We start from the raw sequence: 27,801 nt of genomic DNA on the forward strand, positions 1-27,801 counted from the left end.
TGTCATGAAAGTTTGCCTGAGATGCTTGAGGTGTTCTTCATCAGATTTGGAAAATGGGGTTAAGTCATCAAGGTAGACAACTAGGAAGTCATGTATTTCTTTGGCGAAAGCAATATCCAGGCATCTTTACATACTTAAATGTTCCCCAGGGTGTAGTAAAGGCAGTTTTGTCTTGGTCGTGCGGGTGAACAAGTATCTGGTTGAAACCTGAAAAACCATCTAGCAAAGAGATTCTAGATGATCCCACTACTCTTTGCAAGATGTGGTCCATTTTAGGCAAAGGGTAATGGTCTTTTAGGGAGACTTGATTTAAATTTTTGAGATCTACACAAATTCTGATTTCGCCTGTCTTTTTTCTCGTAGGAACAAGATTGGACACCCATTCAGAAAATCTGATGGGTGCTATTATGCCTGCTTCAAACATCCTCTTTACTTCCTTTTCAATCGGGGGAAGAAGCATAGGGTTAATTCTTCTAAGTTTCTGCTTGAAGGGTTTCTGGTTTGGTTTTAAAGGAATGGTGTGTTGGATCATCGAGGTGTCATAAGATTTCAGATCCTCATAGCTCCAAGCAAATACATCTTGGAACTCTTTGAATAAGTCAATGTACTTGGGCTTTTGATCAAGTGGTAAATTTTTGGACAGTTTGATCATTTTTGGCTTTTCTGCTGTCCCAATGTTGTGTTCCTCTATATCAGTGTTTATGGGCTGCAATTTTGGCTTTCTTGGCACGTCATTAGCATCAAACATGTCTTCTAATGGGGTTAGGCTAGCAGGCAGAAAGTTATCCTTTAAGTCAATGATGTCTGCCTCTGTTTTGGCTATATCTTCCAAGTGTATTTGTTTCAGCTGTTCTATGTTTTCTTCGTAAAAAATAGTTGGTTTCAGGATTTTCTTGACTGTTGCAGCTGTTATATCTTGCTGATTTTCATTTGTTTGGTGTTGGGAGCCATTCATAGCATCCATGTCGATGTTAATATTTGAAAACTCATGCTCAAGGGTGAGGAAATTATTAATCTGGGCATCATTTTCGAATACTTGCCAATCTTTAACATTATTTGGGACAACGGGCCTATGTTTTATTTCAGCTGTGAAGTGATGGTTTGGGTCAAAAGGAAGCTTGCATGTACTAGCAAAGGTGGCTAGGCTGTGTGCATGAATGTTGTGATTTCTGGAAATCTTGTCAAGCTTGAATTCAGTGAATGCCTGGAGTATATTAGTAGCAGCGGTCCTATAGGCTCTCATTCTGTTGTCATTGGTTACAAAATTGCCTTTCATCTGTTGTATGATTAAATCAGAGTCTCCTAAAATAGACACTTTTGCAGCTCCTAGAGCTTTGAGGAGTTTAAGGCCTAGCAACAGAGCCTCATATTCTGCCATGTTATTTGTGCATTTAAAATTCAGTCTGTAGGCATGACCTTCTGCATGGTTGTTATATGTATTGTGAATCCAGACACCTGCCCCTGCTCCTAACTTGTTAACAGAGCCATCAAATTCTAAATACCATGTGATTTCCTGCTTGTGGTTGATGCCTAAAGTGTTAGTCAGCTTAGGATTGGGCAGATTCGAAACTTCTGTTTGGGAAAGTTCTTTTGGTATGCTGGTTGCATTAGCTGTTGTGACAGTTTCATCAGTGTGTGCAACTGATTCTTCGTTGATGTGTGCTTGTTGCTCTAGAGTAAAGGGCTCATTATCAATTGGAAAATTTGTATCATCATTAAACAAAATAAAGGAATCCATATCAGAGTGGATTGAGTAAATGGGAAAATTTTCAGGCTTGCTCTCACTACTTACCACATATTTCATGAGCGTTTCTCTATACAGTCTCTTTGGTTGCCCAAAGACTGAAATGGTGGCATAGGAAAGGTCTAATTGAAGGGATCCTTGGAGCTTTGCTCCCCATGATCTTGACAGGAGCATACCGTACTTTGGTGGAATGTCAGCAACCACTACATCCATGAGGATGGTCTTGTTGGGATATTGGACTAAGGAGACACACAAGTCTTTGATGAGGCCTAGACATTTCACTTGACTTGAGTCAAATGAGTATAAAACTTTGTAAGGTCTTATAACATCAAGATTCAGTTTTTCCATAACTGCTCTAGGCATAAGATTGTGCGATGCCCCTGAGTCAAACATAGCGTTGTGCAAAACTTTGTCATGTATATGCAAACTGACATAAAAGGGTGGGACCGGTCCATGTGTTGATTTTCCATTAACTTCTGGGCCAAACAGCAGCTCTGGGGTGTCGTCTAAAACATTTACATCATCCTTAACCTCTGGCATTTGAAGTGATCTTTGAATTTGCTGCCTATATACATCGTGTTTGGCAAGTTCTGAGAGGGGAATGGATATTTTTAACTTAGCTATTTCTGTCTCTAAATTAAATGGCTTTTCCATTGGAGTCTTGGTGTTGATAATGGCAGTTTTTTCTGTTTCATTTGAATTGTCTGCGTTTTGCTCTTGTTTATCAGCGTTATGGGAAGTTTTTGCTTGCGGTTTTTCAACTTCAGGAAAGTTTTTTGGAACCCTGTTCGAGCTTTCTTTCGAGGAAGAAGGTGGCAAAGGCTGATCTTTGGAAGGCTGTATTTCTGTTATGTCTTCTACAGTCACTTGATGCGGGTTTGGAACAGGTATATCAGCTGGTTCTGTTATGACAACCTTGCCTTTAGTCTTGTTGGGTTGTTTGCTTTCCTTTGTTTTACTAGGTTCGGAAATGTCAATGGTCCTAGTTCTCAGCTTATATTGTTTGTGTACTTCATACACAGTGGTATCATAACCTTGTTTAAAATCAAAAGACTCGCCAGACCTAGTCTGAAACTGATTGTAATCGGGTTCATTTTGGTCTTCTTGGGACAGGACAGTTTGGTGCTTGCCCTTTAGATCCATTAAGTTCATGTGAGTGTCCTCTATGGGTTCACTAGAAGTAGATCCTTCAACATAATTATCTTGGAAAGGGGGTCTTATATCATGGTCTTGGTTAGGCCTACCAGCATTTGTGTTCTGCGTTTTCCTAAAATTTGGGTTCCTTATGGTATTAGACTGTTGTCCTTCCCATGATGCTTTTCTCTCAACATTTTCTACTCTTTCTCCCAACATTTGTAGGCCACTGATGATAGCATCAAGCTTTTGATCAAAAGCTGAGGGTTCTTCCTTAAAGGTGGTTCTTCTTTCCATTCTAGCTCTGTTTCTTTTGGCAATTAAATTGGCTTCTACGCTGACAGCAACATTTTGCATGTCCGCAAGGGTCTGAGGAGCTCTTTCTTTTAACTGGTATGCCATATCCGGGTCGAATCCATCGGGAAATTTGTACAAGGCAAGGTCAGGTGGAGGCCTTAAGTTCTGTGGTATTGCGTTATATACATTATTGAATCTTGCACAGTACTCCAAAACAGTCTCTTGAGGACCTCGTTTGATCGTATCATATTCAGCTAGTATGTGCAAGGGGTCTTTCTTTTTCTCCCATCTGTTGGTAAAGGATTGGTAAAGCTCATCTGGGGTGGTTATGGAGTTTGCAGCAAGTGATCTGAACCAAGTTCTTACATCACCTGTTAAACTCTGAACAAAAATTCTCATTCTTACACTATCATCATCTATCTCATAGTTTTCAAAATAGTCTTGCATCTTTTTGGTGTGCTGAAGGGCTGTGAAAGGACCGGTGCTGTCAAAATATGTGATTTTAGATTGGTACTCTTGAGGTAAAGCCCCAGCATTAGCGGGTAATTGCAGGGGTGCATATCTATTAGCCATATTGGCAGGTATAAGTGGAACAACGGGGATAAATGGGACAACTGGAGTAACGGGGATCACAGGAGTAACTGGAACGCTGGAAACAACAGTAGTGTTAGTATGTACAGTGAATGAAGGTGTGGAAGGAGTACTACGAGATGTAGATGATGAACTAAGGGAAATAGGGGTTGAACGGAACAAAACCTTGACAGGAGTCGGAATACAGCTAGGGTAAGCTGTTTCAGGGCTCAAATCAGCAAAATTTTCCTGTCTTTCTTGCTTCCTAAGGATTTTCGAGATTATATTAGGGTTTTCAAAAACAGCTGGAGGGTTGGGATCTGGATTTGACCTTGTATATCGTGGATTTTTCTTGGGAGCCAGCTTCCGAATTATTTTTTGGGTATTTTTCCTGGGAATGTTTTTGTAATCAACAAGGGACTAATTTAAAATTTGGGACAACTTATTTGTAACTTAAAACTAGCATGAAGATTGACTGAAGCAACATTTATTTACTCCTGTTAATGCAAAGAAAAAAACAGTTTCAAAGGCTTCCTGGCTAACATTCAGGCTTCATCTGTAGTTTTAAGAGATAAACAACAATTGGAAAGTTTGATTTATGGTCTCAACGGAGCTTTCTTACCTTCTTCGTGAAACTATCTGAGGAAGGTCCCCAGCGGAGTCGCCATTATGTTATCACTCAGGTTGTCCTTAAGCTCCGGAAAAGGATACGGCCGAGGTAACCACAGACCAACTTTGGACTGCAGGTTCTAGCCAACCTGCAATCAGAGAGGGCTCTCTCTTTTAGATTTAGCTTTGTTGAAAAGGATTTTAGGCTAGGTTTTGAGTTCAGAGGGTTTTTGTTTTGTTTTTGGTGGGAAAATTGATGTCTTCAGACAGAGAGGCAAGGCATAGTCTGGAAGTTTCAAACCATTGGGCGTGGAGTCGAGGAGGAGAACTGCTGGTGCATTTCTTCGGTCACAAGAGAGGGAAAATGGAGCAAGATAGCTGCGCATGAAACAATATTTCAGGTTTAAATGATGGAAAGAATGCTAAGTAATGAGAGGCAGTTAAGAATATCTCAATCAGCTTAACAGATGGGGGTAACAGAGCTCTACCTAGGGGTAGTAAAGAATCCCTAGATAATTGGCAAACACAGGTGAATCAGGGTAAATATGAGCCCGGGGGAATTCACATTCATAACCAATTCATTCAGAGGAAAACATAAAGAAACAACAAAAATTGAGCATAGAGTGTACTTAAACAAATTCTAAGCTATTCTTTCTTTCTGCTATTTAGATAGTGGTAAACAATAAACAGAGGTAAGATGCACTTATTGCTTCAGACTGCAGCACAAGAATTCCATCTTCATATCTCCAAAAACATTCATTTACAACAGACAGTTTGCTCTCCAAGCTTTCAACAATCTTTGATTATAGAAAAAACCCAGGTATACAATGCGAGTCTCTAGTGAAAATTCTCAATTTTCCAACCCTTGTAACAATGTAGAGGGCGGTATATATAGGGAAAAACTCTCTACAACTGCTTTTATTACAACTTGACCTAAACAGGTCTGAAAGAAAGATGATTACTTAACCTAATCCTATCCAGAAATAAATGCAAAAAAATATCTCGGGCTGCGCTCAGGGCTGCCGTATCAAAACTGAGTAAATGATGTAGTCCTTGGCGGCTTGGTGCAGTGTTTTCTGCAATAAATGTGTATGGGTTTCTGCTTCTTTGATGTCTGCTTGCATTTAAAGCTTTAACTGTGATTTGAGGGCAAGGATGGTCTTACGCCTCTTGATTTGACTTTCTGGGGAGCTCATCAATGTTCAGGTGCTTCGAGCCCCTAAAAAATCTTGACTGATACTCTTCGGCTCTTCTTCTTCCTCTGATACTCTTTGACAATAAACTAGGCCACTGTTTTCCTTTGCTGTGGGTCTAATCACAAATTAATGGTCGCTGTTCGGCCTCTGTTTCCTCTAGAACTGTCTTCTACTCCTTTCGGCAAGCTTCGCGAAGAAAAATGGGTCATTCGGCGCCTTTCTGGCTTGCTGGGGGCTGCAAAATGAAAAGATTCCCTAAAGATTCCCCATTCAGGCCTAATTTATCCAGCGATGAGGCGCAAATCGCTCATCAAAAACTGCCTCAGAAACTGATTCCGGGGCTCCGGAGTGCGATTTTCGCCCTTCGCGCCAAAAAAGTGATGATGACGTCAGCATGACATCAGCGATGGGACCTCGTACGGCGGGTGACGTCAGCGATGACGTCAGCATGATGACGTGGCAGGATGACGTCAGCATGATGATGTCATCACGTACAGAGGTGACGTGGTAGTACGGCGGCTCTGAAGATGTGGCAGGACACGTGGCAGGTGACTCGGCGGTACAGTGGCAGGAGGGCCACGCAGGCAGATGACGTGTCATGGTGACTGGGCAAGGGGGTGACACAGGCAGGTGACGTCACTAGGCAGGGGGCGGTTTCTGGTTTTGGGGCGCACCGCCTTTGGGCATGAGCGGTTTTGTCAGAGGGGGCTCTGCCACAGCCCAGGAGGTGACGCGTGGCGGGAGTACGGCGGCAATACCGCCCATCTCCCGGACGCTAACCTTCGGGCGTTTCGGAGATGGGATGGCCCGTCAACCGTTGATCTGGGCGCACGACGATCGGACGGTTGGCGGGAAGGGCGAGGCGACGGCGGGTTAGTGGGCGGGGATATTCGTGGGAATATCCCGATTTAAATAATGCGCGGCGGGGGTTTTAGACTTAGGGAAAGTGGGTTATGGGGTCTAAAATGGGCGGGTTAATGTATTTACAGTTGGGGCTTAGGGATAAGGGGTAAAACAGGGGTTTAATGCGCGCGGGTTTAACGATTTATGCCTGAAACTTAAGGTAAGGGGGCGGAAAAGAGGGTCTTTGAGGGTTTTTAGGGCTAGGGGAGAGGTTGTTAGCATGACCAGGTGTCATCTAACTCCTGCTATGACTCGGATGGGCTAAAAACAGCCCCAGGTGGACCATTTTTTCCCGGACTTGGAAAAAATATGGCTATATTGCCAAGGAGGGGATATTTACATAGGGGAGTTTTATATACATTCTTTTAGTAGGGGAAAGGGGAAGACTGATAGGGAGTTATTTAGTAGAGTTAGTGGTTAATATGGTGATGATAAACAAGCGCTAAGGTCAGGGACCTTAGGCTAATTTTGGGGAAAAGAATTTGAAAAGAAATAAAATCCTTGAGTGAAGCAGATCTTCACCAAGGCAACTGATATGGATGATGATGAAACTAAGAGGAATCAAGCAGATCTTGACCTCTTTGGGAAGTTAGTAAGTGACTTATGGAATTAGAAGAAGGGGGAGTTAGTGATGTCCACCTTTGAGCTCCTTTGAATGAAAACTGCCTGCACTGTGATCCGGAAAAATATACACTTAGTAACACAAAATTGATCATAAGTCATCTTTCTGCAACCTCTCAGCTACCTACCCAGCCTACTCACCTAACATTTTTTTCTTCTTTTTTGGTTTGGGTGCACTTAGACTTGCAGACCCAGATTTACAATTTTTCTTTTGAATGTTTCCTATCTAGCTCTACACTTATTTCTGCGAGGGCCCAGATTAAACAGTTGGGTCCCTTTGATTCTCTACCTATCTACAAATCTGCCAAGATTAAACTGTTTGGTCAGATGCATTCTCTATATTCTAAAACAGGAAATTGAAACCTAGGGAGACCAAGATTAGACTGTTTGGTCCTCCCTTAAATGAAAACTCTTCAAAACTGGAACAACTCATCAAAATTGGAATCAGCAGTGGCATTGGACTAGCACACTTCATGGCTTTCTTCTTTGGTCTCTTATGGAAATATGGATCACTGCAGCTTGCAAAGTATGACATATTTGGCATGTAAAAATGTCAATCATGAAAGATGAAACCCTGTTGCAACAGGAGGCTAACAACTGTAAATGGCAATTTCTTGCTATTGTGAGCAACATGATCCTTGATAAAAACATGTTTTGTGGAAATAGTTGTATAGAAGAGGAGTATGTGTAGGAGAACCTTTATTCCTCACACATCCCAGCCTCCAAACACCTATTATTTCATAGGCCCACACCATTGTTTTTTTTTCTAAATAAGATTAATCTATTAACAAAGAAAGGGGGTAAAATTACAATGTGACCGTAGTCAAAAACTCTGCTCTGAAGAGAGTCAGAACTGTCAAGATAAGCATATAAGAAGACTACTCGTAGGCAGTGAACTCATTCTTGAACCAGTAATCAGGACCCACGCAGGGGAACATGTTAAGATCCTCTTGATGTTGCAGGATAAACAAAAATTCAAAAATACACCAGAATTCCACATTGCTGTTTGCACAAAAAACTTTCCCAGTTGTATGGGCTGCATGGCACGTAGACAAAGCAAAAGTGAGCATACTAGTCATCTGGAGGCTCTTCCACGATGCTGCACCATCCGAAATTAGGCAGATCCCTTGCATGAGCAGCATCAAGCTCAAAAGGACCAGGATCAACCGGCGTCATCACCATATCGTGAGCACTGCGAACTTGAGCATCCGGAGTCTGCAAAGACTCACTGCCAATCCCCAGCTGGAGGGTCGAAGATGGAACAGAGACAGAGCCAAATCCCTCCGGGTGAGAGCTAGAATCCTCCATCTAAGCTGCCTCATGGAAAACCACCGAGATATGAGTTGTTATCCTTTGGCGATTCAGAGAGCTGTTGAAGGTGAAAATTGCGGAGCCAGACGTGGGAGGTGGCCCTGGGTGGTGGTTGGAAGAATGAAGCCGCCCTCTCCCACTGCGGGTGCTGGGGTAATGGCCTGCAAACAACTCACTGGAAAGGGAAGGCGACTCGGAGGAAGGGCTGGAAGGCACGCGCCAGGGCTGGCCTCTTCGGCACCGCATTCTATGTCGCAAGCGAGGCATCAGGGAGATAGCGGCAACGGGATAGAAGCAAGGCTGAGCAGCAATGTTGATAGGGTCACAGCAAATTAGATGACTTTGAAACAAAGGTTAGAGGCCCAAGAGAAGAGCCAATGGGTTGACTGAGGCCACTCCGCCAAAAGAACAGAGCAAAGCTCCAAATTATCCTCCCCTTTCAAGCCACGAGAGGCCTCAGGGATGGCCGAACCAACATCAAACAGACAGAAATCAGAGTTGAGGCCAGAGGCTAGAAAATGATGTGAGTGAATCGACGAAGGTGATTCCACAACAAGCCCATGGCTGAACCTTGATTTATCATCCTCTTGCGCGCATCAAGAAGCACCCTTCATAACTGTCGCATTGAAGAACGTTGTGTTCTGAGGCAGGCCCTAGCGTGCGGAGGAATTAACCAGCGCGGTGGACATGATGGGAGAACCAAAGCCTCTGGAGTGGTGGCAGATGAGCCCTGCTCTTCGCAAATGCCAAGATCCATCTTCCATGCGTCTATTAACCTTTCTATATTGGGTAGGCAGGTGTCGATCCACCTCGCCACACCCCTGTCCCTTCACATTTAAGGCTAGATTATACACCTGCATCTGGGAGAGCTGCATCCCTTTGGACCAGAGTTTTGCACTCCTATTCTTGATCATGTTTCTGAATTATGTCTAGAGCCCCTGTGAGTAGAGTGTACTCAGTTTCCACCCCCAAATTGGCAAGTAGATCAGCGACCTTGTTGCCTTCCCGCTTAACATGATTGAAAATGATGGCCCGATTGTTGTGAAGTCATTGTTCTATTGCATCCAATCTGGCTTCAAGTCTCCAACTATTGGCAATTTTTTGCGCATGAGCTCCATTGAGGAGTTGTTTGGCCATGTTGATGAGGATTAGGGAATCACCTTCGATCTCCAGAGGATGGAAGTTATGTCGCTGGGAAAGGAGTAATCCTTGCCAGAGACCCTCCAATTCAGCCGAGTTGTTCGTGTCCCAGCCTATGTTTCCAAAGTATATAAGGAGAGGCGAACCTTCATGATTTCTAAATATGCCACCAAATCCTACTTTACCAGGGTTGCCCTTTGAAGCTCCATCAAAGTTGAGCTTGAAAGTGTGCTTTGGAGGGGGGGTCCATGAGTGCTTTTTGATGTTGATGCCTTCTGAGGGTCTATGATTATGAGTACCTTGTGGGAGTAGTATGTTCCAGTTTGCCCAAATGGCTTTCTCATTTGCAAGAGTGGGAAAATCGTCCGGATACCAAGTTCGAAGCGCCAAGGTCTCTTTAAGATTGAGACAAAAGTTTCCCCAGATGATTTCTAAAGGAGTGCTTTGATCTTTGAATATGCGCTTGTTCCTTTCTTTCCAGATTGACCAAAGGAGAAGTCCAGGAATCATTCTCCATAATTGGTTGAGAATTTCACTTTTGTAAGGGTTTTGGTGCCAATGGCGAATGGTGTTGATGATGTCTTCAGACACTCTACATCTTTTTTGACAACGGAAGCTAGCCTTCTCCCACAACTGGTTGGCAAAGGTGCAAGAGTCCAGGAGATGCTGGAGTGTTTCCTCCTGAGAGTTGCAATTGGGACAGATTGAGGGCCCATGAAAGTTTCTTCTCCTAAGCTTGTCCCAAGTGAGGATTTTCCGGTGCCCCACAAGCCAGAGGAAGAGAGAGACTTTGGGCCAAGTGCCCGGTGACCAGATTCTGCCCCAGATGGGATCCAGGGGCGTAGGATCTGTGCAAATAATTTTATAAGCCTCTTTGGTGGTGAAGGAACCTCTAGGGGTGTAACCCCATCTTAGAATATCCCTGCCTTTGAAATATCTAATACGTCGATTTTGGAGCTCCCTCTCCAGGTTCTTCTTGGTTTGGTTATCTGCATTGCTTATCAGCCTGTCAATTTTCTTCCATTGTCTGTACCCTTGTTCTGTCTCCAAAGTCCACTGTTGCTGGATGGATTCCTTTTGTTGCTCCTCCCAATCTTGGTAGGGAGGCTGTCTAAGGATGCCGTTGAGCTTTGGTAGTTGGTTCCATGCATCCGTCCAAAACCGAGCAGTTCTGCCATTTCTTATTTCCCAAAAACTGTGTTGCTGGATCAGCAAGAAGTGTTGTCTAGCAGCGTTCCATATTAGTGATCCTTTTTCAGTGGGAGTGAATCTAATAAGCTCCTCCGTCGGTCTGTGATTGGCATATTTGGCTGTCCATATGGCTGCCCATGGCTTGTTGGGAGCAGAGAGCCATTGCCACCAATTTTTTGCGCCCACACCAAGCAAAACCATTTTGTTCAAGGCTCTATTTGTTCAGCCCCCTCGCCTACACCACCTGGCTCTCTCACTTATGTATGGGACCTGACACCCCGTCAGTTCTGGCATCCTTGGGTAGAGCAATAGTAGTGTCAGGCATATAGTGATAGTGTTAGAGCACTCACTGACGGAATGACCACTTACAAAATTAGCCTTTTTTTTCATTTTCAAATGATTTGTGAGGCATTGAGAAATAGGAAAATAAAATGCACTCCACTAGAGCTATTATGTCCCATCAAAGTGTCCTATTGAATTGTTTTAATAATTTAATAAAAAACATAAATTAAAAAAAAATCCTGAAAACTTTGGTTATGCAAATGAAAGTTTGGTTAAAGTGATAAAAGCTCGACAAACTAATCCACAGGGAACATACTATTAACCACAAGATAGGGACTAATAATTACAATGCTGAATTTATATGATAGTTGTTCAGAAAAGTCAACAACTTAGAATTGTTCATGATTTTTTTGGATATATTTTCCAACCAATTTTATCTCCAATCTAAATAAATTTTGTTAGAATTATAAATCTAAATTGTTGAATTTAAATAATTCTTAATGCTTGAGATTTTTTAAGGTATTCAATTCATTTATGAATTCAAAAATGAAATTTACATAATGGAAAATTATGATCTTATTAAAAATAATTTCAATAAAAAATTTAAAATATATATAAAAAGGGAAAGTGAAATTCCTCTTTATAATTTTTATATTTTTGTTGGCTTCACCCATAGGGATTTCAACCTTTGAATCTCATGATTTACAAAATACTTATAACATGGCAATCACCAATTGAGCTACTGCATAGACTTCCTCTTTATAAAATTTAAATCAACATAATTATTTAGAAAAAAAATCATATTATTCCATTTAAATTTAAATTTAAATTAGGATTTTATTAAATGTGTCAAAATACTTTAATTTAAATAAAAAGATGAAAATATAATAAAAATAAGAATAAATTCTAATTTATAAATTTTATATAAATATAATTATTAAAAAAATAAACAAATTATCATTATTCTATTTAAATTTAAATTATGATTATACAGAATGTGTGACAATACTTCAAAAGATATTTGAAAGTTTTTCAAACCAACTCAATTTTTTTAAACTTCTAGATGTTTCAAACAAATAAGGGTAGTTAAACTCATAGGGTTTTGAATTGATAGTAAATGGATGTTTTATTTTTTATTTTTTATTTTTTTATTTTTTTATTTTTATTTTTATTTTTTCCCCATGGAAAAAGAATCGCATACTTGTTATTTCATTGAAATCAAAGTATACAAAATATTGTTTAATTACAACCTTCTCGATAAGTCTATCAAGAGTTATGGCATTCTAACAATCTAGAACATAAAACATTCATACATAAAATAAGTAAGGTCCCAATTATTACAACAACTTTGGTTTCAAAGAATTGTTGTTGGCATTCACCCTAAGGACACCAACGATTATTTTTGTAATCGCTAATGTCCTATAGGCTGGAGTAATGCTTCCTTTGAACTTTTGTCTTCATAAATGTTATGTTCCCTGTGAAATGTGATACCTCCAACTCCTCAAAAAATACCTATAATTGGTGAATTCTTTGTTGCGGAGGATTTAGGGCCAAAGTGTGTAATATATCGATCCCCAAGAACTAATCAATAACCCCTTGAGAATTGCCAAAGATTTGTAAGCACTTCACTTTCCTAGACATTACAAAGTCAAGTCTAAGCCAAAGCCCAATTAATTATGCTTTATTATTAGTTTCATGCCCATTGGGAAAGTGTGATGGTTGTTTGGGTGAAACACAGCGCCTGCTCTGCATACAACTCTAACATGACTTTTGGCTTCATAAACGAAGGCCCAAGCCTTTGAAGGATCTATCCTAGTCCCAATTTGAATTATGTTCTTCTTATTTAAACGTTTTGTGTTAAGTTCCTTCATTGTTGTTTTTGTTTTGTGCACCATATGTCTTATATTTTGGACCTTACTATCAAATATGGTTCTCTTTTGTGTAAACAAATATGCCACAAGACCAAATATGCAAAAAAAACACAATCCACAAATAGATGTGTCACTAAATTTTGATTATCACAACAGAATGAGCATCTTGTAACCCCTTCCAAGCCTCGCCTCTAAAGATTATATTGTATGAGGATCCTGTTATTTTGCGCCATCCATAGGAAGAGGTGTATCTTTAAAGGACAACACCACTTCCAAACAACTTTATACCACTGAAAATGATATGACCCTACTTTCTTGTGTCACCATCACTTCATAAGCTAGTTTCGTCGTTACCACCCCAATTTCTTTTTTCATTTTGATATGAGTTTGTCGAGGTCTTTGCTCAGTCTAATGCCATTCTATGCAAGTGACAAGACAAATTGTGTCCATTCCCATGCTAGATTCCCTGAGAGGCCCAAAGCATTAGCTAATTTCCAAGGTCTCAGGGACATCTCATTGGCTTTGGGATCAATTTCTTTAGAAAGTAAAGAAATGCCTTTGTACTTTAACGACACTTCTAGATTCAAGGAGATTCTTTTGTGGCCATCACCTCCTACCATAAATACTTGCTTAAATCTATTTTTCTTCCATCTCTTACCTGCCAGATAAGACATTTTTTAATTATGTCAAACGCTGACACCAACGCCTTCCTGATATTTGACCCTCCTTGCCACGACTTCGTCTCTTAGTGAACCCATTCTTCAACCTTTTTATTCTTCCAATACTTGTCTCGCATCAAAGTTCCCCATAGGCTAACTTCAAACATACTCCAAATAATTTTGACGGTTACTGAATTTGCAAAAATGAAAATGTTTTTGAGCCCCCATCCTCCTAATTTGTTAGGGATGGCAATTTATTTACAACTTACTGAATGCATCCCATTATGTATTTTTCCTTTCCAAAGAAAATGGAAACATAAATTTCTAATTCTATTTAGAATTGTCCTTGGTACACTAGCTGGGGCCAACCAATAGACATGGATTGCTTCTAAAACCAATTTTACCAAGATCAATCGGCCTTCGAAAGAAAACCATCGGTTTCAATAGTGATTGATTTGGAATTCCACTTTCTTTACCATTCAAAGTCAATCTACAACTCGGTAACTATTAGCCCTTAAATGATAACCAATATACTTTATTCTCTCATCTAAAGAAAAAAATCTTGAAATGAAGATTTTTTTTTTAAAGCTAAAATTAAACTTTCAAGAACTCCATTAGTTAACATAATTGACTTGGAAGGATCGACTCCCATACCTGTAGCTTCACAACACAACACAATTATGTCCAAATAATTCTTCATTCTTCATTCGAGCCACATCCAAATAAGATAATTCCATCAACTAATAACAATTGTATGAGTTTGACTAGTGTGGATACTTGTATACCTTTGATTCTCCCTTCCATTGTTGCATGGCTGAGAAGAAGACTTAAGCCTTTTACCACCAACAGAAATAAAAAAGGTGAAATTTGACATCCTCGTCGAATTCCTCTAGAAGTTTTAAAAAATCGAGTTGGTATGCTATTAACTAGTACTGCAAAGTTTGCCAACGTGACACATCCCATTATCCAATCAATAATATCAAGAGGCAAACCAATTTGTAGTAAAATTAGTCCCAGGATGACCCAATTAACTCTATCACAAGCTTTAACCATATCTAATATGAGCACTAACCCTGAGAGCTTCTTGACTTTCATACTATGTAATCCTTCTTGTGCTAATCCAATAGCATGGAGGATCTGTCTATTTGTCAAGAATCCAAACTGTTCTTTTGATATACCTTTTGACAATTGTTCCTTTAAACGATCAACTAGAATTTTTGAATTCAACTTGTATAGAAAATTACATAAAGATATAGGGTGGAAATCTGCAAAATTTTGTGGATTGGTCTTCTTTGGAATTAATGCTATGAAAGTGGCATTGAGTGCCTCCAAAAATCTTCTTCCCACTCTAATCTCTTCAATGACATTGACTAGATCCTGAGCTAGGAGGTCGAAAAACTCTAAATAAAATTTTGTTGTCCGTCCGTCAGGTCAGAGACTTGTTTCCTTCTTAACTTTTTTAATAACTAGCGAAACTTCCTTCTAGCACTCTTTGTGAAAAAATCATCAACTTAAATCCCCATAAATTAACCATCAAAGAAAATAAATAAGAACGATTAAAAAATATATATATTTTTTCAAAATAAAACTTAAAACATTTAAAATTAATGATCAAGGTATAAAATCAAAATTATTTTACATAACCAAGGTGGAAAAGAATATATATTAGGTTAATATATTAATCCTTACATAATGGATTATTGTAATTTTAATACACTACATTGTATTTGTTTTTATTTTTCTTTCAATTCAAATTTTTACTAGTATATGTTGTTTTTATGATAATATTGGTACACAAATCAATGCATATTTCATCTTTTTAACTTCTAATAATCCAGGGTAGATGAATGTACGATTAAGGCACTCAATATTACATTAATATATGTTGTTTTTGTGATAATATTGATGTTTGTTTGTTTGTTTTTGTTTTGTTTTGTTTTTTTTATTATTATTATGTAAATTCATGAGTAGTAGATTTCTATTAATAGTAAAAAAGTTTACAGTTGTTGCAAAATTTGCATTTCTATAATTTGCTTCTTGCTCGCCAAAACATCACTGTGGATGGACATGTATGAAACTATAGAAACTAGGAGGTTATAAGAATGAAGAACTGGCTTTTGCACCTAGCCAGTCATGCTACTAAAAACCTAGACCAGTCAGATACTAACAAACTAGACAAGAACAATATACTATTAACCATACAAATATATATAATAAAGGAGACAAAAATTGACCAAAACCAAGAAAAGTTGTTTTCCTTCAAATAAGCCAACATGTCGATTTCTGCTTGGACTCCTTTGTCCAAAATTATAACTAAGGATGAGGCAGTTGAGTTGGCTTGAGGGGAGGCTTGTGCTGGTGCATTGATGACATAGGTCCTTCCTGATGCTTGTTTGACACAATGTCTGAGTTTGAAACTACATAACATTCGATGCTGGACAACCAAACAACTATGTCATCCAAGTTGTATCTGATGTCCCTAAGAATGAGTTGATGTCTTCCTGACCTGCAAAAAATTTGTACTTGTCTACCTGTTTATCTCTTATGACCATACTAAGAAGAGTTTCCATTTTACAGTGATGAGTAATGGAATGTAGGAAATGGATCCTTCACCTAGGAAACTTCCCCAGATCCAAAATACACTTAAGGCTACTGCCTCCAATATCCAAGTCTGAAAAGTAAGCTCGATCACCAAATTCCTTGGCCTCTAACTGAAGAATTTCTTTGCGTACCTCCAAAGGCACCACATTGAAAAAGTTAGCAATTGATTCCCAACCAAATAAACTCTTGTGCTGTGAAGAAGAGGACCCCGAGGCTCCTCCTCTGTGACTGGAAACACATAACCATGGCACTGTGAGAGTGATAAAACTAAAAAAAAAGTTGCTACAACTTGTGGTTGAACGAATCACTAGAGAGAACCTACTGACGAGACTGTACCATGAGAAATGAAGGTGATATATGAAGCGTGAAGGCTGCATAAATACTTTGCAGTGTAAGTTTATGCAACTATTGAGTACCCTTTTAAAACCATATGGAGAAGGTACCTGAGTACCAGACTCCACAAACCAAGATTGGACAAGGAAAGGAGATCCTTGCAGGGTCAAAGTTTTTAGGAGACACCGAGGGGAGGAATGCGATAAGTTAAAGGAAGGGACCAAACCCAAAATTATGGAGAAAAAAGACAAAAACATTGACCCATTGGAGAAATAAAAACTGTAATATGAGACAGGAGACTACCTAAATAACTACCAGCTAGTAGTAAATGAACCCCCGCCAACCCAACTTGTAAATAACGACCCACAACTAGTATGAGAACCCCTGTCAACCCAACTTGCAACATTGAAGTGATTAGCCTGAACACAAATGACCCGAGACTTAAAATAAAAGAACGCTTCAACCAAAAGAATGCATTGATTCAACTATACAAACACTGTGAATAAAGGCGAGACTTGCAAATTGCTTGAGTAACTAATGAGGTCTCAATAGGAATGGAGCACACCAAAGACTCGACTTGGAAGGAAGAAGAAATAGAACAGTAAATAATACCTCCACCCTTTCGGTCACGAACCATAAGAGGGAGGTCCTTGAAACAAATTCGCTTGTGACTGTCACTGCTATGGAACTGTTGGTAAATTACTGAGAACGTGTTTGTAAACCAACCTCTCCGCCACCCTGAGACCTTTTCCATGCAAATATATGGAAACCTAGACGTGAGAGAGGGAGCAGATGAGTCCATTGCTAGCCAGATGTAGAGAATGAAACTGCATGGTTCTGTTGGGAGACTATGAGCCATAATTTTCTCATTAATGAGAATTCCTTGGTTGTCAGACAATATAGCAAAGGCATCCAATCCACCCTGAGAAGAACAACCCATCTCTGAATGGGAAGAGAGGATGGAGTAACTAGGAATTATATCACACGTAGGGGTTGATGCACCATGGTGTGGGAATTAAAGGCACATCGAGTTCCACATATGAGGACCTCCAAATGGTATACGCTCCTACCACGATTGCGTCCTACTCCACAAGGTGTAATGCTCTTCAACGCCCTCGAGGGCCACTACCTTGTTGGCTACCCAGGTTTTACACATGGTCATTATTGCTACATTGCCCAAAAAAACTTGTCGCTGATGCCTCTTGTTGGGGTTAGTTGGAGGTTGGACCGTTTTGTTGGGAAACACCCCCATCGTGGATTGGGACACTTGCACTTAATTTTTCCTGTATTATATATCTCTTTAGCTCCTCAACTTCCTTTTCACCATTCATCACCAATCATGGTTCGCTTATAGCTATGTGGTCATTCTTACAACTCCAATTTGCCAAAACATCAACTAGTTAATTTCCTTCCTGCCGCATATGAATTGGAATGACATAATAAAATTTGTCTAGCAGAACTTTTATGTTACTCACCATTGCTTGTAGATGTTAGCTATGTACGGGTGTATCTGTCTTGTGTCCTTGAAGTAATTTAGAAACTTTTTGTATGACCAATTTCCAGTCTCCATGAACCTGTATGAGGCAGAAGCCTTCTCTCTTAGCTATGCGTAAACCTATCTCCAATGCCTTAAATTTTGCCATGTAGTTTGATGAAAAACCACATGAGAATGCATAGATGTGTAGTGGATCCGAATAAGCATCTCTGAGAACCCCCCCATAACCTGCTAGACCTAGATTTCCTTTTGAAGCTCCGTTAAAACTTATTTGAACAAAATGTGAAGGAGGGTGCATCAAAGTATTGATAACCTTTTCTTTATATACATTGTTATTAGCAGGAGTAGAGACCCACATTTTAGGTGAAATCTCAAGTCTTTTCAGTATATTAACCTCCAGTTCACTTGTTTGTTCATACTCCCAAGGAGGAATGGAAGTGATAACTATTTCCCAAATGTTTTTAAGAATCATTCCTGAAGAGACGATGTTTGCTTGACTCGCCCTTCAAAGATTCTTGCATTGTGTTCCTTATAAATATTCCACCATGTAAGACCCAACGCTAGATGCCACACCTTTGATACCACCAGATTCTTATACTTATGTTCCTACCACTATTCTAACCATGATGTAGTGTTGATAGCGGTGTGTAGCGAGCATCCAAAAATTTGTTGAACATAGGTCCACAATCTCATAGCAAGAGGACAAGTGATGAGTAGATGATCTATAGTTTCTTCTTCTTGTAGACACAATGCACAATATGACAGACCTTCGAAACATTTTCTTCTTAAGCGATCCCAAGTTAATGAATGATGCCATGCAATTTTCCATAAGAATGTTGCAATCTTTGACCACCCCGACTCTTTCCACAATTTCTTCCACATTGTATTGTTATTGTTAGGTTGAACTATCAATAACAATGAATATGCTTCGTTTAGGGTGAACATCCCTATTGCTTTATGACCCCAACATAGAATGTCCTGTTGATGGGATATACATATCTTCTGTTAACCAATAGTCATTGAAATGCTTCCTAATTTTGATTAGTATTTGAGTTGATCCAATCATCCTTTTCCTTCCATTTCCTCCATTCTTGCACTTATTGAGAATGCTTCCAGTAGTTTGCAACCTTTAGAGCTCCTTGAGATTGTGTAAATTGTTTGATTTGATATAACTGTTCATTTCCTTCCAATGTCAAGAATTGTTGCCACGATTCCTCCCAAAAGTATGTTGTCTTCCCTCCTCTGACCTCCCAAAAAGCATGCTCACGTAAAACAATTTTTCAATCCCGCGCCAAATTCCAAATATTTGAACCATTTATATAACCTTCAAATCTTAATCTTTCTTCTTGCCTAGAGTTTGACATATACTTTTGGGCCCAAATTTGTTTCAATAATTGTGATATGCCCTTAACTCAAATCCACCATAGCTTCATGGCATATGCTAGGCTGACAAGTTGAGGATCTCGAATACCTAGTCCTCCTAACTGTTTGGATGTGATTAGTTTATTCCAGCTCAACAAGGCCCACTTTTTGGTTTGAGAAGAACCTCTCCATAGAAAATTTTTCCAATAGATTTTAATTGTTGAGAGACTGTGATTGGAATGGGAATTACTGAGAGCTGATAATTGGGGAGAGCCTACAATATCACTTTGACTAATGTTAATTGACTAGGGAAATTAAGTGTTCTAAAGGCCCAATTCCTTATTTTGCGTCTAGTATTCTCAATGAGACCTTCCCATGTTATAGCTCTGTTGTGGTGTAAGACCAAGGGCACTCCTAGATATTTGGAAGGTAGGTGACCTCTCTTAAAACCGAGAGTTCTAATTAATATGTTTTGCACATTTTCTGGACAATTGAAAAAGAAAATATTTGACTTACTTTTGTTAATCAACATACTAGAGGCCTCCATGAAAATTTGTAATAATTTTTCCACTCTTTTTTCCTCTCGCCATGTAGTAAGTGAAAATAATATGACATCATCAACAATTGTTGATGTGATATGGGAAGGTCTTTACCATATAAACAAAGACCATGAATAAACCCCGTTTCGGAAGCTTTAGAGAACAAATGATCCAAACCCTCCATTGCTAGGATAAAAAGAAAGGGTGATAAAGGATCTCCCTGCCTTAGCCCTCGAGAAGGTTGGAATGTAAATGATGACACACCATTTATGAGTATGGAGATAAATTTCGATGAGACCAGAGACCCTACCCAAACTATCCACTTCCCAGAGAAACCAAAGGCTTGTAGAACATGATATAAGTATGTCCAACTTAGCCTATCATATGCCTTTGAGAGATCTAATTTTATGATCATACCAGGATGTTTGGATTGCCATAAGGAGTGTATAATTTCCCAAACCACAATAATACCATCTGTTATCTGTCTCCCTTGCACAAAACCAAATTGATTTGGAGAAACTAGGAGAGGGAGGATTGGTTTCAATCTGTTGACTACTACTGAAGAAATTATTTTGTACAATACATTACAAAGAGTAATTGGGCTAAATCCATCTGGGTTATCAGAATGACCTAGTTTTGGTGCCAATGAGAAGAAGGTTGAATTTATTGTTGGAAAAATCGATCCTGCCTGTCTTGATTCCTCCACTAACTCATGGATTTCCTCCCCCAAGAATCCCCAACATGCCTGAAAGAAGTCAGTTGTGAACCTGTCTAGACTTGGAGCCTTGTTCTTTGGCATATTCATTACTACAAATTCTACCTCTAAAAAAGAGATTGGTCTCATTAATGCTATATTTTCTTCATTCATTATGATATTGGGGATGTGTTGTATCACTGCTTATATAAAGTGGTTTCTCCTATTATTATTTTATGTGTATAAGTCCTGAAAATAGGTTACAAGTTCCTGTTCTATCTCTTTGTGTTGTAGTTTTCTTTCTCCATCCTAACCCTTGAGAGAGAATATTTGATTATGTTGATGACATTTTGAACCATGGAATTATGAAAGAATTTAGAATTACATTCTCCCTCTTTCAACCACTGTATTCTGGATTTCTGTTTCCATAACATCTCTTCTTGTTTTCTACGTTTCTCTAAATTTTGTAGAGTGACTGCCTCTTCATTCAGTAACTCTGGAGATCAACCCTCGAGGATAATTCATTGTTGTATGTATGTCATTTTCCTCTCCAAGGCTATTTTTTCCTGAAAGATGTTGCCAAAAATATGCTTGTTCCAACATTTAACCCTATATTTTAAGGCTTTTAATTTAAGGTGAAAAGTATGCATGCGATTCTTACCTTGGATATCAAATTCCGACCACCATTGCTGCATCAGGTCTACCAAATTTGTGTCCTTCAACCATAAACCTTCAAACCGAAACGGTCGGTTGAGAGGGGCTTCCTTCAGGTCCATGTCGAGCCTTATGGGCCAGTGATCCGATCCCATGTAGGGAAATATTGATGCTTCTAGGAAAATATCTCTTTGTATAATTTGCTCAGATACTAGAAAACGATCTAAACAACAAGCTATTTGGTTTTCCCCACCATGATGATTATTCCAGGTGGAGATCTCGTTATTTGTCATTATATCTACAAGATGAAGATCCTCTATATACTCATCAAATGAGGCCGAAGCCTGATCGAGTTTACATATACCTCCTTTATTTTCTTGAAGGGATCAAATGAGGTTGAAGTCCCATCCGACAACCCAGAGGCTGCTTCCTATCAATTGTTTGATTTTTTTCAATGTTTCCAATAAATTCAACTTCTCCCTAACATTTGAGGGTCCATACACTATCGACAAGACCACGTCATATTTGGTACCAATATATCTGAAAGTGCCTGTAAGGATTTGTTCTGTAGTCACTAAAGATTACCTCTTTTGGATTCCACCACGTTGCTAAACTGCCTTCAATTCCTCTAACATCCACCGACATTTGCTAACATCCTTTCCAACATATGCCTGTTATTTGTGACATTTTGTCTACTCTTATCTTGGTTTCATGTAGTAAAACAATAACTAGTTTCTCTTTGTTAATCCGTTCTCAAAGATATCTATTGGATTTTAGGGATCTGTGGTTTGTGCTTTTTGAATTTTTGACCGGAGAATCCACAGTAAGAGAATTTTTACACCAACGTTTCAAATCCCAAATGGGATCCATCATCAGGGTTAAGAGAAAGATGATAAAAGAAGAGCAAGATGGAAGAAATAAATACTCATGAGGGAATGAATATTAACGGAACAGCACATGTCGGCCAGAAAGATTTATCATGAAGCTTATATTTAATTATAATTTTAATATAAATATTATTTAATTTTAATTTTTATATTAATTTATATTAATTTTTTATTAATATCATTTGATGAAACTTATATCTAATTTTAATTTTTTATATTAATATCATTTAATTAATATCTATAACACATAATCTTTATATAACCTAAAATCTAAAATAAATATCTAAAAACCTAATATATATATTAATATTAAAAACATAAAACCTATAATCTATAAAACAATCATATTTATATAACCTAATGTTTATAAAACTTGATCTTAATATTAATATCAATTTAATGAAACATACATTTAATTTTAATTTTTATTAAAATCATTTAATTAATATCCATAAAGCTAAAAACTTTATATAACCTAAAAACTTAGTTAATATTAATATCTATAAAAACTTAATATATATAATAGTAATAATAACCTAAAAACTTTATTAATATTTATATAACCTAAGAACTTTATTAATATTAATATCTATAAAACTTAATATATATAATAGTAATAATATCTATAAAACCTAAACTCTTTACTAATATCTATATCAATATCTATATAATTTTTTTTATTATTAATATAACCTAAATTCTAAATAAAATTCTATATTAAAATCTAAACTATATTAAAACGAACATTAATGTCTAAATTATATTAAAAACATGTTTGTAATTATGTTAATAACTAGAGCTTTAATAGAATATATATAACCTGTTTTGAATTAAAGTCAAAAGTATGCTAATACCTATAAAGATATTTATATTAGAATGAAAACTTATATTAATATCACTAATACTAATTGTCTTAATGTCTAGGTTAAATAATATCAAAATTAATGTCTATATAAATAAGATTAGTATAGTTTAATATAATGCTTTATTATTCTATAATTAATATTTATAAATAATTAATCTAATAATTTTTATATTAATGGATCAATATGAAGAAAATTAATATACTAAAGGGATTTGATGGAAATAATGCTACTAAGAAACAAAATACTGACTAATCATAATAGAAAAGGGGGAAGGGGAAAAAACTGACCTGTTAGACAACTTACCTGGAGCTGGGCTGACGCTTCTTGATATCACTGATCAGGGAAGCCAACTTCCACTAATCTCCAAACCGTTGTCTCTGTTCAGATTACAAGGATGCTTCAAGATTTCGAGGGCTTCTCTTATTTTCCGTCTCTGATGCTGCTCTTCTCTTGCGATAATTGATGCGCTTTCTAAGCAGATGTGGTGATTAGTCTTCGAGGAGTGCTCTGCCAAGGCTGAGGTACGAGATCTTCCATTCTTGATGTCAGCGCCATGTTCTTTCAGTCTTGTCTGGAGGGAGCGACCAGTTTCACCTATGTAGCTTTTTCCACACGAACAGTCTATTTTATAGACTCCTTTAAGTTGCTGCTTGTCGATATCATCCTTAACAGATTTTAAGCTTTGCCTGATGGTACCGGGAGCTGAGAATTGAGTTATAATGTTTTTCTTTCTTAGGATTCTTGCCATTTTATCTGTGACTCCATGGATATAAGGAAGAAAAACTTTACCACCTTGAGGTTGATCCTGCTCTTTAGGTTTGGGAGATGACAACCTCCTTTCAGCTTTCTTTATAGCTTTTCTTATCTCATGATCCTTGTAGCCTATATTTTTGAAGGTTGAGATTAAATGCCTCTTCTCCTCGTTTATATGTTCTGAGTCAGAAATCCGGAGGGCTCTAATGGCAAGAGTGTTCAGAACGCCAAGCTTTTGGGCTGGGTGATGGTGGGAATCCGCATGCAGGTAACTTTCCGTGTGAGTTGACTTCCTGAAGACCTTATGGCCCAAAGAGCCATCCTCTTTTCTGATGATGAGGATGTCCAAGAAAGGGATGCTCATATTTTCTTCAAGCTCCATAGTGAATTTTATATCAAGGGAGATGGAGTTAAGGTGATTGAAAAACCTGTCGAGTTCCACTTTACCATGGGTCCATTTTATATTGGTGTCGTCGACAAAACGCTTCCACCACGCTGGTTTTAAAGGATAAGATTCCAAGGCCTTCTTCTCAAAATATTCCATGTATAAGTTGGCTACAATTGGCGAGAGGGGTGATCCCATCGCCACACCAGATGTTTGCTCATAGAATGTTCCTTGGAATGTGAATACAGTTGACCTTAAGCAGACTTCAGCCAATTTTGCGGTCTCTGGATCAGTGACACCTCTTATAACCTGAATGGCTTCATCAAGAGGAATCTTTGTGAATAAGGAAACCACGTCAAAGCTCACAAGGATGTCATCATTTTCCATTCTTTCATTTTTAATGAGATTCACAAAGTCGTGCGAGTCTTTAATGAAGGAATCAGTCTTTCCAACCAGGGGTTTTTAGAATCTTGGCGACATATTTAGCAAGCTCATAGGTTGGGGAGCCAATAGTATTAACTATCGGTCTAAGGGGGACCCCCTCCTTATGGATCTTGGGTAATCCATAGATTCTAGGGATGGTTTCACAAGAGGGGGTTAATTTCTTCTTCAATTTTTCGTCAAGGCTGGAATCTGAGATAATCTTTTTTAAATCTTTCATAATTTTGGGCATGGGATTCTTGTCCAGCTTCTTATAACTGCCACAATTTAGGTGATCATTCATTTTCTTAACATAGTCTTCCTTGTCAAGGACAACTGCTGCTCCTCCCTTATCTGCTTTAAGAACAACTATCTTGTCATTATTTCGTAAGGATCTGAAAGCCTTTTGCTCTTCCTTACTCAAATTGCTTCTGGGAGCCTTAGCTTTTCTCATGATGAGAGAAAACTCTTGTCTTAATGCTTCTTTGTCTTCAAGAGGGAGGTTGCTAATCCCATCTTCAATGCTACAAATCATCTTCTCAATGGGGAGGCTTTTAGGGGCCAAAGCAAATCCCATCCCTTTGCTGAGAACATTAATGGCTACCTGGTCAAGAATTTCAGAAGACAGGTTAACTATTTTTCTTTTTGATGTTGATCCATGTGAGTTTTTGCCAACCTCCTTGTCACCCTTGCTCGGCACATTGCATTTTACCACATCTTTTTGGATAAGACTGTCACTTATAGCGCTTAATACCGGCCTTTTCACATCATCATCGAATTTGCTGATTCTGCCATGCGCATCTTCTCTGGAGACCTGCGCCCTCTCGATGCTATCCATGTCAACTCGGCTTACATTGTTCTCATTCTTTACATTTTTCGCCCTGTCCAGTGAGTTATCACTATCCACGTCAATTCTATTCATTGCTTCTGGTTTAGACTTGTTACATATAGATACCTCAATTTCACCGGAGCTGCTGTTCGAATTGTTACCACTAATCGCCACTGCTTCAATCGATTTATTAAACCGGCTGTTTAACCTACATTCGAAGTTTCCCACTATTATCACTTCTGCGTCATCAAATTGTTTTCCTTTATTATCAATCACGCTTCCGTTATTTTTATCTGAATACATATGTTTATTGACCTGAAAATTCATCGTGTTACATCCATTTACGCCGTTTCTTGGATAATCCGCGTTTGAACCAGAGCTGACCGGCCTAATTTCAAAGGAATTTCTGTTATCTTCAACAGCTATCACTTCTGTGTTCTCACAATCGTAACCGTTCCATGAATTATTAAACCGGCAATCACTTCTGCTATTTGGCACCGCAGTTATTTCTGCGTTAACTGTAATCCTTCTGTTACTTCTATCCAAATTATTAACTTCATTACCGCTGCTTTTATTTGAACCTATATGCTTATTGGACAGCAAGTTCGAGCTGTATTTATCTGAGAAGATATTGGGGTCAATTGCGCAGTTACCAGGATTTGAACCAACGCTGTCCGAACCCATTTCGAAGGAATTATTGTTATGATCGCTCGAATCTGCGTGCTTAATCTCAGAATTTAGAAGTTTGGTAAGCTTTTTGAGCTGTCTAGTCTGCGCAGTTTGCCACTCCTTCTCTGCTTTTAGTGCCGTCCTGCCATCTATAATAGCCCACAGGTCTTTATCGATGCTATTGGCAAGTTTAAGGTGGGAAGAGAGTGCCAAACGACCAAGATGCTCCAGGGAGGCTCTAACTCTTTTGATTTCAGACCGGACTAGAGAGAAACTAAGATGGAGGAACGCTTTACTGTTGTATTTATTATGTAACTTATGTTTAACCTGTGCAAATGGAGGAATGAGATTGCTGTCCCGACAATTTTTGAGGAAATGTAGATCTGAAGCTCTTCTTTTTATCCTTACTCTAACACTTTCGAGTGCAAGGATTTCACTCCAAGTATCCCCTCCGTACAGGGATAAGATATTGGATTTCAGAGATCTGTGGTTTGTGCTTTTTGAATTTTTGACCGGAGAATCCACAGTAAGAGAATTTTTACACCAACGTTTCAAATCCCAAATGGGATCCATCATCAGGGTTAAGAGAAAGATGATAAAAGAAGAGCAAGATGGAAGAAATAAATACTCATGAGGGAATGAATATTAACGGAACAGCACATGTCGGCCAGAAAGATTTATCATGAAGCTTATATTTAATTATAATTATAATTTATAATTTTAATATAAATATTATTTAATTTTAATTTTTATATTAATTTTTATTAATTTTTTATTAATATCATTTGATGAAACTTATATCTAATTTTAATTTTTTATATTAATATCATTTAATTAATATCTATAACACATAATCTTTATATAACCTAAAATCTAAAATAAATATCTAAAAACCTAATATATATATTAATATTAAAAACATAAAACCTATAATCTATAAAACAATCATATTTATATAACCTAATGTTTATAAAACTTAATATTTATAAAACTTGATCTTAATATTAATATCAATTTAATGAAACATACATTTAATTTTAATTTTTATTAAAATCATTTAATTAATATCCATAAAGCTAAAAACTTTATATAGGCTAAAAACTTAGTTAATATTAATATCTATAAAAACTTAATATATATAATAGTAATAATAACCTAAAAACTTTATTAATATTTATATAACCTAAGAACTTTATTAATATTAATATCTATAAAACTTAATATATATAATAGTAATAATATCTATAAAACCTAAACTCTTTACTAATATCTATATCAATATCTATATAATTTTTTTTTATTAATATAACCTAAATTCTAAATAAAATTCTATATTAAAATCTAAACTATATTAAAACGAACATTAATGTCTAAATTATATTAAAAACATGTTTGTAATTATGTTAATAACTAGAGCTTTAATAGAATATATATAACCTGTTTTGAATTAAAGTCAAAAGTATGCTAATACCTATAAAGATATTTATATTAGAATGAAAACTTATATTAATATCACTAATACTAATTGTCTTAATGTCTAGGTTAAATAATATCAAAATTAATGTCTATATAAATAAGATTAGTATAGTTTAATATAATGCTTTATTATTCTATAATTAATATTTATAAATAATTAATCTAATAATTTTTATATTAATGGATCAATATGAAGAAAATTAATATAGTAAAGGGATTTGATGGAAATAATGCTACTAAGAAACAAAATACTGACTAATCATAATAGAAAAGGGGGAAGGGGGGAAAAAACTGACCTGTTAGACAACTT

This window comes from Pinus tabuliformis, chromosome 3_1 (genome assembly GCF_031772625.1).
Source record: "Pinus tabuliformis cultivar Carrire ecotype Pingquan chromosome 3_1, CPIR1, whole genome shotgun sequence".
Lineage (NCBI taxonomy): Eukaryota > Viridiplantae > Streptophyta > Pinopsida > Pinales > Pinaceae > Pinus > Pinus tabuliformis.